Source organism: Myotis davidii, unplaced genomic scaffold, assembly GCF_000327345.1.
Source record: "Myotis davidii unplaced genomic scaffold, ASM32734v1 scaffold1425, whole genome shotgun sequence".
Classification (NCBI taxonomy): Eukaryota; Metazoa; Chordata; class Mammalia; order Chiroptera; family Vespertilionidae; genus Myotis; species Myotis davidii.
Window position 1 is genome coordinate 21,192 of NW_006296414.1, and position 10,741 is coordinate 31,932.

General features: G+C 54.0%; 1 protein-coding gene across 2 annotated transcripts in view; it reads right to left on the bottom strand.

Annotated features, from left to right (window-relative positions):
- The window catches only part of LOC102757640 (zinc finger protein 521), a 144,315-nt gene that overhangs the window by 11,522 nt on the left and 122,052 nt on the right, over positions 1-10,741 (bottom strand). The window lies entirely within an intron of this gene.

The following is a 10,741-nucleotide window of genomic DNA, read 5'->3' on the forward strand; positions in this document are numbered from 1 at the left end:
GGAGAGCGGCAAATGTGTCCCTCGCGAAGCCCGCCTGACCGGGTGAGACTGAGCCATCCGTGTCCCTTCCTGGTCGCAGTGGAGGCTGGCCCTGGGCGCCCTGGGACAGCTCCCATCGGTGTGGGTGTGCATTTCAGACTCACCCGAGTTGTTGAAAACAAATGTAAAACATTTTCTCTCTCTTAACGTTGGTCCTCAAGAGAGAAAGCAAGGACCAGGGTGAAGTGGACACGGTTTGCTGGAGTCCCGGCCTGGGGAAAGTTGTTGTCACCTACACACACACACGCACACGCACACACGCACACGCACACACACGCACACTCCTAAGGAAAATCACTCCCCCGCATCGGAGATCAGAGCCACGCTGCCACCCAGCGACTCCAGCTGGACCCTGAGCCTCAGTGCGCCCGAGTCCACGCACATGTCCTTCCATGCGGAACCGACAGCCTATTTTTCAAAACCGTGTTTCTGGAATGGAGGACCCCAAGCCTCTGAGAAGGGCATGTGAGATGCGGGGGGCGCGCCCAGGGGACCCTGAGCCACCCCGTCACGCGTGGCCCCTCCTGCTCAGGGCCTCCCATCACTCAGGGCCCCCGGCTTTGCTTCAGAGAGAACAGAGCGAGCATCCGACAGCCTGGACATGCTGCCCAAGTGGGTGAGAGGAAACAGCCGCTGGCCGAGTCTCCTGTCCCCCATTCCCAGCGCTGGAGTCGGGTTCTTGCTGCGGGTCAGAGGTCAGAAGGGAGGCTCGCTCGCTGGAGCACCGGCTGACAGGACAGACGTGAACAGGAAGTTATGGCCAAAACCACGCAGTGGGATGGACTCCTGTTCTCCCGGGGCCAACACTCAGCTCGCTTCTCGTCTCCCTTGTCAGCATGTCTATAGCACGGAGAGCGCTCGACAGTCGCATAAAGCCACGTGGCGGCGAAGGCAAGCTTAAGGTCCCTCTTCTCCGTGAATAAACAGGACCAATCAGGAGTGGTGAAGCTAATCAATCACAGGCCAGCTCTGCGAGCCAATAAAAGACGGGTTATTGATCACATGGCGCAGAGGGGGACGCAAATGCCGCGAGGCCGCCTGAAGACTGGCGCTCTGGCTGTGAGTTGTGCTGGAATCGGCTAGGGCTGCCTTCCCTTTTGGAAAAAACACCAAAGGAGCCAAACTAACTCAACCCTGAGCTTCCAAAGGGGACAAATGCGAGGCCGCCCCAGGGCGTGTGGCGGCCACGCGGGGGAGTGGGCGGCTGTGCGGGAACGCGGGTTTGACAGACGGACACGGGCTGCACAGGCATCTCGCTGCCGGCCCAGCGTCACCCGCTGCCCCTGGGAGGCCCACTTCCCGGAAACACCGGCGACCATGCCAGCGAAGCCCTTTGTCTTCATCTCCGCAAAGGCCATCGTGGACCGGGGCAGGAAGCACGCAGCCCGAGGGGGCCCCACGGAAAGGGAAGCTGCGCAGCGACACCAAGGGCGGAAAGGAGGTGTGCTCAGCTGGTCAGCGCACGCACCCTCAGTCCTGCCTTCCGCTCCCCACCTGCGCCTGTGACCTGTGCCCGGCCACAGAGTGCACAGATGGTCCCATGTCTCCCAGCGGAGACGACACCCCCTCCCCGTTTTTACGGGGTTCACTGCTCTCTGCCTCTGTGCCGGCCGCACCCCCACATGCAGCAGAGGGGCAAGGGAAGGGGGCTGTGCTCTGCTAGGCGCCCCCACAGCCAGGGAAGTGCGCATGCCGCCCGTTTTCGGGAAGGAGCCATGACAGGCGGGTGCGAGGCGCGCTCCACACGCTGCAGAAAGTTGCAGGCTGCTCGGCTGCTGTCCAGAAAATGAATCCAATTTTTCATTCTGTCATTATAAATATTTCATTGCAAATGGTACTGATTTTTCTGAAACTGTGGTTAAGCAAAGGGCCTCTGTGTGAATATTTAAGAAAAAAAAAGGGAGGAAGACAGCGGAGGAGGAGGAGGAGGAGGAGGAGGGGGAGGAGGGGGAGGAATGGAACGTTAGCAACCAATTAATTTCTTACTTTGGATGTAAAAGGTGCGGGGAGAAATTCAACAGCGATGCAGCCTGTGACTCGAGGAAGGAGGAAAAAAACATGGACTCTGCCCTTCCTCTGACAGTTGCTCATAAAATATCTGCAGTCCATCTATCTTTTAGTACCCCGGCCCCTCGGAGAGAGAAAATGGTGGTTTAAAGCTCACTTCAGTGCCAGGCTGCGGGAGATTGCTTCCCGGCCCCCCGCCGTCCGCGGCCTGGGGGGAGAGGCCCTGGAGTTATTCAATCAGCCCTGGACGCAGCGGCCGGGGTCCTCTGAGGGCTGATTATAGAGCTGCCCTCCTGTTGCCCGCCTCGGAACAGAGCGAAATGAGCAGCCCCTTGCTGGGCAGCTTCTGCAAGAAGGAATCTCACCTGTCATGGAGTTTGTCAGAATTTCAGGATTTATCTTGGTGCAAAATTAATACAATACCAACCAGGATTTCAGGCTGACTGCTCGGCCGTGTCATCTCCGAGCGATCTCTCACCCGCACCAACCTGGACAGGGAGCTCCCCCCACTCTCCCCCCCACCGCCCCTGTTCCCGCCTGCATGTCCTCTGCCACCCGGACTCCGGGCTGAGACCCGGCGCCAATTACACGTGAGGCCAAGTCCCGCTGTCTCCACGGGTGACCTCTCCCCTGGCGGCTGTGGGGCGGGCGCCCAGGGAAGATGCCGGGTCTGAGGCACGGAAAGGCCGTTTCTGCCGAGTCTAATGGGGCCCGGGCATCGCGACCATGAGGCCCACACACTGGCAGCGGGGCCTGGAGAGGCTCGTCTTTTAAAAGGCACACAAGCCTCCGGCCACGAGAAGAGCACATTTTGGGAAACATGACAGATGAATCTCAGTCAGCCTGAGCCACAAGGTGGGTTCTCCTTTTGTTTGTTTGTTTTTTAAACATTTTTTATTGATTTTACAGGAGAAGGGAGAGGGAGAGAGAGAGAGGAACATCCATGGTGAGAGAGAATCACTGATGGGCTGCCTCCTGCACACCCCCTGCTGGAGATGGAGCTGCCACCCAGGCAGGTGCCCTGACCTGGAATCCAACTGTGACCTCCTGGATCCTAGGTCGATGCTCACCCACTGAGCCATGCTGGCCAGGTTCGCCTTTTGTGTTAACTCACTGGCCTCTTGCCCAGAACCCTCTGGGCTGGGCAGAGTGGGATGGGGCGGGACTGGGGCCGAGGGAAAAGGGGACTGGAGGGGAGAGGAGGGAGGCGAGGGAGAGAGGAAGGAGAGGGAGGGAGGGACCTCTGCTGGCTGAGCTGCCTGGGGCACCACACCCCCCCGCAGCTCCTTAGTGGGTGGGTGCAGCCCGGGTCTGACCATGTGGAGCGGAGGCTGGGCAGCCCTCAGGCCATGTCCTCAGAGTGGGGGCATCACGCCACGGGCCCCAGCCACTGGACAGAGTGGGCACTGAGCCCACTTCCCAACAGGATGGACGTGGATGGTCACCGACACCGTGTGGCTTCCGGGCCTCCTGCCACTGCCAGACACGGGTGCATCTTTCTGCCTGGCCATGCGTGGAAGGCGATGGCTGCCTCCTGTCCACTGTCCAAGCGGCACTTTCTACAGGAGCCTGAACAGCACATGGTGCTCCTCCAGCGCTTCTGGGTCACATGACGGCGTGTTCTGGAGCCTCCGCTACAGAACTTAGTAGCCTCCCAGTGTGAGCCCAAGAGAGCCAGGGAGGGAGGGAGGGAGGGGGGGGGGGAGGGAGGCTGTTTGAGAAACCGGCCCGGCCTGTCTGGGTGGAAAAGAGTGCAGAGAGAGAGAGAGAGAGAGAGAGGAGTATAGGCACAGATGGGGGGATGCAGGGTGCTCCCAGCCGGGTTCCGTGGAGAGGCGCTAACTCCACAGAGGGACGGCCCCCCACCAGGGCTGCCATGAATGATAACTGGGCGGAACGAGGGCTCAGTGCCTGGCTCTCCGCGAACAGACTGTTCTATTCTATTCTCTGCACGACCACCTTCACCCTTACCCACCTCAGTGAGTTTGAAGGTTCCATCGCGGTTAAAGGGTCTCCCTGCCCATCACTCCCTGTTCAATGGCAGCTCCCAGCACTGCTCTCAGGCGCCATCCGCCCATCCCGCCTGCCTGCCCAGCGCCCCTCACAGGCTGGGAAGCCTGCGCCCCAGCAAGGGAGCTGCCTGCTGGCTGGGCAGAGCTGTGAGGGCCGCGGGCCCCTGCAGATCTAGCAGCCACAGTAAGAATGTGAGCGCCTCCTGAAGTCCGCAGGCGGCTCTGACGCCGCCGCCCTCGCAAACCCCCCAGGAGCAGCCTACTCCTCTCCCGCCACGCACAGCAAGGACTGATGCCGCTGCTGTCCTGTCCCAGGACCAGCCCCGCTGGGGTGCACACCTGGCTCCTCCCTGATTTCTAGCAGACGTCCCGGATGGCTCTCGCCCTCGCCTCGCCCGAATTGTCAGGACAGTGGGACAGGGACGGGGTGCTTTCCCATCGTGGGATTAAAGTTGTAAACACAATGGGTTTCATTCTTGGCGCTGGTCTCTGCGAACGAAAGGCCACAGGTCCCGGTGCAGAGCAAACAGCTAAAATAGGAACACAGCCTGGTGGGCGTGCCTCAACGGTTGAGAATCAACCCAGGAACCAAGAGGTCACAGCTTGATTCCCGGTCAGGGCACATGCCAGGTTGCGGGTTCGATACACAGTACCAGTATGGGGCGTGCAGGAGGCAGCCGATCTGATTCTCTCTCATCATGGATGTTTCTCTCTTTCTCTTCCTCTCCTTCCCTCTCTGAAAATCAATAAAAATATTAAAAAACACCATAGGAACACATGTGCAGATGCAATGTGCCTCTCTGGGCTGCAGAATGTTCTAGAAACGGGGTTTCCAGCTCTCTCCAAAGACTCTGACAGCAGAGGTGCTGAGAGCAGCTCTGTCTGTGCAGACAATCCTGACAGCCATGCCCGCGGTGCCTCGTCCCCGATGGGGTGATCGGTGCTGAGCAGCGGGCAGTCTTGGCGACACCGCGGACGCAGGGCCAGCCGAGCGACCAGTGCAGAAGGTGGCAGAGGGAGGTTGGTTTCCAGGGGGGAGGGCTGGCGCCCGGCCGGGTCTCAGTGCACCTGGCTGGATGCTCCGTAAAGCCCCGTGGCAGTCGGAGGTGGCCATCTGTCGTCAGCTCCGGGCCAGGCAAAAACTCAATGTGGGGGCAGGTTGCTAACAACAGGGCTGCGGGAGGGGGTGCGCCTCAGAGCAAGGAGCTGGCACTCCCCCTTTTTACAGCGAAAACCAGTCCCCGATAGGAACATCAAGAGATGAATGGATGGAGGCTTTTTAAAGGCTGGGCGGGGCGCTGCGGAAACAGCTCAGATGGAAATGAAGCGCTGCTGCCTTCCCTCGGTCCCATTATCCACTCGCGCTTGACAACGTGCTGGCCGGACACCTGGTGAAGCAGCGAGGCCACGTTAGGGGCAGGTGAGCCCGGGCTGCGCCCCAAAGCACGCACACCGACCCGGCATCTATTGGTACAAAACGGGCCATTGAAAACGCATTTGCCTGTTTGGTCCAAATGCGTTCCTGTGACCATCGGGCTCATCTCCCTCCCTGTGCACTTGTTTACCTCCAGAGGCAGCAGCACTGAACAGCGAACAAAGCCCCTCACCTGTAGGCTCAGTGCCCATTCTAGATCTTAAATGCTCTTCTTCGCTCACACCAGCCCGAGTTCTGTGCTACTGCACAGATGATGGGGGAAGAGAGAGAGAGGGGAATGACAGGAAACTGAGGTGAGCCGTCCCCTCGCTCTTTGTCCTGTGTGATTACCTCGCTGCCTGCAATGGGAAGGCCAGTCAGTCCTGATTGAATTATCCCACATTAACAGCTGGAAGTGATCAAAGCGAACGGTGACAAGACCGCCCTGGTCAATACATCGATGCAAAGGATTTGGTTCCTGGAGAGTCGATCAGATAAAAGAGACAGATCCATGTGACCACTGAGCAAATTAAATGGAAGGTCCTGTCGCCCAGTTTCCTCCCCCAGCCCGCAGGCCTGCGAGGCGGAGAAATGAGGGGGCGTGGAAACAGCATCTCCTGAACCGCAGGCTCCCGACACAATTTATTCTCCTCGCAGGACTCCGAGTCCAACAGGGTCTCATGATCGCAGCCCCAAGACCAGGAGAGGCACAGAGCCAGGGCTCTCCTGAGATGGAGTGCGAAGGGGGAGGCACAGACCACCCACGAGGAGGCGGGACCAGCAGGGGACCCGGCTCTGCCAGGCCTGACAGCCTGAGTGATGGGCCCCCCCCCCCCGCCCCGCTCAATAGACAGGCAGCCACACAACTTCAGCATCAGTGAAGCTGTGACGTGAAAAACAGGCCTCACACGCGGGTGGAAAAGTATCTGAGGCAGAAATCAAATGGCCACGCAGACAGTCACATCTTTAAACTGTGGTGGCGTCTGCAAGTCTCAGGGAGCCCTCAGAATCTCACCTCAGGACTCTGTGGAATGTGGAAAACACTATTTCCGAGTTCATGAAGGGAAGGGCTGAGTATCACAAGACTTTTTTTATGGAAAAGGAAGGGAAAGACCAGGATCTCCCAGCCTGAAGCGCATCTCGGCCAATTCCCTCTCCCCTACCGCCAGAATTCCCTCTACACCCATTCCATCCGCACACGATGGCTGACGGAGCTTCCTATGGGGACCTGTTGGAAGAGGACGATCCGATCGCTGCCATTGAATTGTAGCTTCTCTGGAGGCACCAATTACAGGGCAATTACCGCACGGAAAGAAAGTGGCCTATTCACAGCAGCTTCGCAAACACCCGCTCACACCTGCATAACCACGGGGACAAACAGGCATTGTAGGATGTTATTCTTGGACCGCGCCGCCCGCTCTCCAAGCTGCTTCCTCAAGTTCTGCAGCGAGAGTTGTAAGTCTGTTAGGAAAACATGGGAAACATTCAACATATTCCTTCGCTGTTAAAATAACGGAATGTGCGCTTGGTCCCAACAACACACTCTTTATTCCCCGGCACATCTTCCCACCAGCGTGTGAGGCGGCCATGAAGGGCACGGAACTCCTTGCAAACATGGGAGAAAACTCTACTGAAAGGAGAAGAGGACGCCCTGCCAAATCCCGTACCTCGGGACTGGCAGTGAGAACTCCGGGTCAGGAGGCTAAGGCCGTGTGACGTATCCGTACAGATTCCACACGGGAAAGCTGGGTCCAAGATTGAGTTTCCCATAGAAACAGGTTTCGTTAATTCTAAAAGGAGCTGTGGTCTGTAAGGTCCACAGGAAGATGGCTGAGGCCTTGACTTTTCTGAAGATGGACAGGGTATCCTGAGGAATTAGCGGAATCTGGAAAGGCCTTGAAGGCAGTGTCAATGAAAACAACACACGTGTGTGTGTGTGCACGCGCACGCGCGTGTGCGCATATGTGTACAGGATATGTAATTTTATGCCCAACAAAGCACTTTTTACCCACAAAGAGAGGCTTTTGTGTTTTTAATTGGAGGTAAATAGTGAAAGAAATGCAAATTCCATAGTATAATCATGACATCATGTAGGCGCCGTGGAAAGATACACCGTGGCCATGCACGGGGCAGGTGGGGGCTCACAGATGGAGCCTCCTAGCCTCACTCTGACGCAAGAAGCAAAGACACCACATTCCTTCAAATCTCCAACAGGAGTTCAGTTCTTGGGGCTTTAGTTGTATAACCTTTTCGGGAAAGTCCTTCGTCCTAACCTTTAGGGGCATAAAGACATAGATGAATTCAAGTGGAATGACATGCGTCAATTTTAAAATCTGCATTTATTTCGTGTATCAAGGCATGACCTACCGAGGGCTGATGCCAGAGATTCATTTTTCTGCTCTGTTGCTATTTTGGTTACCAACCTTGATTTCTATGGTTGCTTTCATTTTAGTCCATTCCCCCCTCATTCTAGAAATTTAAAAAATTGTACTATGGTTTTTGTATACGTATCATGCTCATGTTCTATACAAGAAATAAAAGAAATCAAGATCTAAAAATCACATTCATTGCTCCCTCTAAACCCAGGGGTAAAAGGTCATTTGGGTAATGAAAGCAAACACATAGGACTGGGAACCCCTAAGGTTAAAGTATAAAAATCCGAACACACTCAAAACTAGAAAAAGTAAAGTTAATTCTCATCCATTTTTCTTAAGATACTGGAGGTGAAAGCCACTGCTGCTACTGGGGGTTTCCTGAAACAGACAGATCTGCATCTACCACATAGAGAAGGATCACATGCTAACGATAAATGGTCACATGTTTCCTACAACAGACTTACCACATAGAGAAGGATCATGTGCTAACTACACTAGTAAGTGCTGCGCCTAAGGAATGGGAAGACCAGCTGTGCATGTTCCGAGGTATTAGCCTGGAAAGGTAATGCTCACAGCCTTGGATTATGACACAAGACTTACTGGCCCAGATCACAATCTGAATACATCCGACATGTTTGAAGAGATGTTTTGACCCTGAGATCATAAGAGCCTCGTAAGATCTCAGAGTCGTGTGTTTTATAGCCTGTCCTCTGTACCAATGGTTCCTGAGTGTGACCCAGGAGATCCTTTCAGGGGGTCTGTTAGGTCAACGCTATTTTCACAATAACGTTCGATGTTGTTAGCCCTTTGCAGACTCATTGGCCCACGTGTGTCCGGCGGAGTGTTTAGAGGCTACTTGGCACATGACGTTATCCCTCTGAGAGCTGGGAGAATCCGTGTCTATTCTTGCATTTAAAACATTTCTCAATTTTTTTCTAATATGGAAACTATCAATAGATAATAAGCCACATGGATCACAGTCCTTCGTGGTCCTCAATCATGTTTAAGTGTAAAGGCATCCTGAGATCAAAGAATTTAAGAACCACCGGTCTTTATGAATTGTAGAAAAGAGTGAACACTCTATGTTCCATGAAACCCCAAAATGCACCATAACAGAAACGGGGTCTTGCAGGATGCCATTCATCGCTCAGCTCCGTCTGCTCCCCCTCGGCCCAACCAGAACTGCCAGTGTGGTTCTTTAGTGAAAGACACTGAAGCTTTGCTGGCAGGTTAGTTCCATTAGAACCTACTGATACAGCGCGCTCTCATCCACGATTTCACTTTCCCGGGTTTTACCTTAAACTGCAGTCTGAAGAGAGTAAATGGGAGATTCCAGAAATACACAATTCTTAAGTCCTGCATCCACGCGATTCTGACTATCGCGATGACATCTCTGTCTAGCCATCCGCCCTGCCCTGTCCAGGAGGCACATTATCCCTTTGCCCAGTGTATCCACTCTATACCCCCACCCCCACCCCAGTCCACCAGTCACTTCGCCTTCTCGATTATCAGATCAGTTATAGGGGGAGAGGGGCGGGGGCGGGGGGGAGGCAGGCCACGCTCGCATAACTTCCAGTACAATACACTGTTATAATTGTTCTCTTGTATTATTGCTGTTGTTATTCTCGTACTGTGCCTAACTTATCAACTTAGCTGCCACAGGCATGTGTGTACAGGAAAAACACAGCACATTCAGGTGCTCTGTGGTCCCAAGCCTCGCCTGGGGGTTTGGAATGTGTGCTCCTCAGGTAAGGGGGGGACTGTACGGCACAAACGAGGAATTTTACTGCAGACGCGTTTTCAGGCACATTCGATGGAAGTCAGTCTCTACAGAGCCTCCACGGCTGTGGTTTCCTGCTTCACCGTTTACATACTAATTAACAGAACCACGAGTGCACTGCCACGTCCTTTACAGAATCGTAAAAACCAAAGTGACTTTTCCTTTGATGCCTCGTGCGGTAAGAATATACTTTCCAATAAAAACGTAGGCTCCTTACTTAGTAAGACACGATGTTAAACCATCATCTCACTTGGCCTACCTTCTATACTCCACTCGCACAGACGTGACAGAGCAGAATTCTACTGAGAAGTGACAAGTTAGATAGCAACTCTAAGTTTGGTCCCATGACACACTATGTCCATTAAATGGGCTCACCCATGCTTTCATATGTTTTATTTCACCTCCTAATTTGCTAGTTGCTCACTTATAGGATGATAACTGAGAAGATAACCTCTAACTTCCTTATTTTGACACCAAATTAACACCATTCCACCTTCCCCGTGCAAGGGAGGCCAGGCACAAGCTGCCCAGGGCCGGAGGGTGGGGCTGGGCCAGGGAGTGGGCGGGGCTTAGCCAGACCATGCCTACTGGGCTGTTCAAGGAAGACACTGCCAACATATAGTTACCCCTCACCCAGTGGAGGCTGAATCGAAAATTTATTGTTAATAGTAATACTCATCATAAAATAATTTTGAGTTCAAATCCATTCTCCTCCGAGGGTTTAACAAACACATGTTACTCTTATATGATTTCATCAGAAAAATAAGGATAGGTATTATGCCCATTTTTCAGATGAAGTAACAACAAAGAAAGTTATTTTCCTTTTTATAATAAGCGACAGGTCTCTGACTTATTAACTATCAGTCTCCTGCTAAAAATAATGAAGCCAACCAGATTCCTGTTGTATTTTATAGTTTATGCCTTAGAACCAGATCTGTTTCATGGTTACCTAGCAACAACCCCTTACATGTTACACGTATGTGTCACTGCTTCACGTCTGAGGTCTGGAGCCATCAGGACCTAAGCAAGGTCACCTCTCTAGCAAATGGGACGCTCAAGGCTGCCCCGAACACGTCTGGTGTCAACGTTTACCTCGAAGGCTGTTACAAGCACT